The sequence below is a fragment of the Morone saxatilis genome, unplaced genomic scaffold (genome assembly GCF_004916995.1).
Source record: "Morone saxatilis isolate NCDOM2014 unplaced genomic scaffold, NCSU_SB_2.0 Contig0, whole genome shotgun sequence".
Classification (NCBI taxonomy): domain Eukaryota; kingdom Metazoa; phylum Chordata; class Actinopteri; family Moronidae; genus Morone; species Morone saxatilis.
The window spans coordinates 12,022,262-12,023,141 of NW_023339650.1; the positions used below are offsets into that span (position 1 = coordinate 12,022,262).

At 37.0% G+C, this 880-nt stretch overlaps 1 protein-coding gene across 1 annotated transcript in view; it reads left to right on the top strand.

The window, feature by feature from the left end:
* zdhhc23b (zinc finger DHHC-type palmitoyltransferase 23b) overlaps nt 1-880 on the top strand; it is an 8,571-nt gene that overhangs the window by 845 nt on the left and 6,846 nt on the right. The gene's annotated exons all lie outside the window — the stretch shown is intronic.

Sequence of the window (880 nt, forward strand, 5' to 3'; positions counted from 1 at the left end):
CACATTTCAAATATCACCGCTGAACCTTCCTTGCCGAAAGAGACTGGGAAAAAGGAAGGTTGCAAAAGAGGCAGAACTTCCAAATGTGGCATATTTTGTGTCTTATAGACTACTCAGTAGATTAACTTAATAAAATATGATAATATTAAAAGTTTGTTAATTCATATAAAAATACTAATCAGTGGAATTTTTAACTAGAGAAAACTGCCAAACCATCGTGGGTTTTTTTGAATTAATTGCTATACAAATTACTGAATAATCTCATCCATGATGATGCGATTTTATATGTTATAAATTGAAATGTATTCCTCATACTCGAGTAATAAACAAATTTAGAGCTAACAGCTCTCGCTCCTTCTTAAGAATAGCGCACTGTGTTTCTGCTTTTAACAATACAATGTTATTTACTATGATATAGTAAGGAGGCATTGTTAAGGTGTTAAATTTGAGCAAGCGACTAGCAATCAGGGGCATGTCTACAGTGAAGTAACCTCCACGCACCTTACCACAATCTCCTAACCCACCAGACAGAGCCAGATAAAAGTAAGTCGAAGTTTCAGGTCTTTCCATCAACAGAGAAGCTATTGGCGGGGGGGGGGGGGTTACTTCCTGGAGCCTTTGCTGGTTGCCAGGCAACCCCACAGTGACAATAACAAACCCAGGCAGTCTGTAAAACCACTACTAGTTTTTATGAATTTAACAAACTTTATTCATTTTATTAATAACTGAGTGTTAAATGTGTCGGCAAGAAAGGGATTAAGTGTATTTCTCAAAATGTCGGATTATTTCTTTAACATCAGCAGTGTTGAGCCCGTCCACATTAGTTCTGACTTCATTGCAGTTTTTCCTCTTGTAAATGTGGTTACTCTGGCATAGGAAC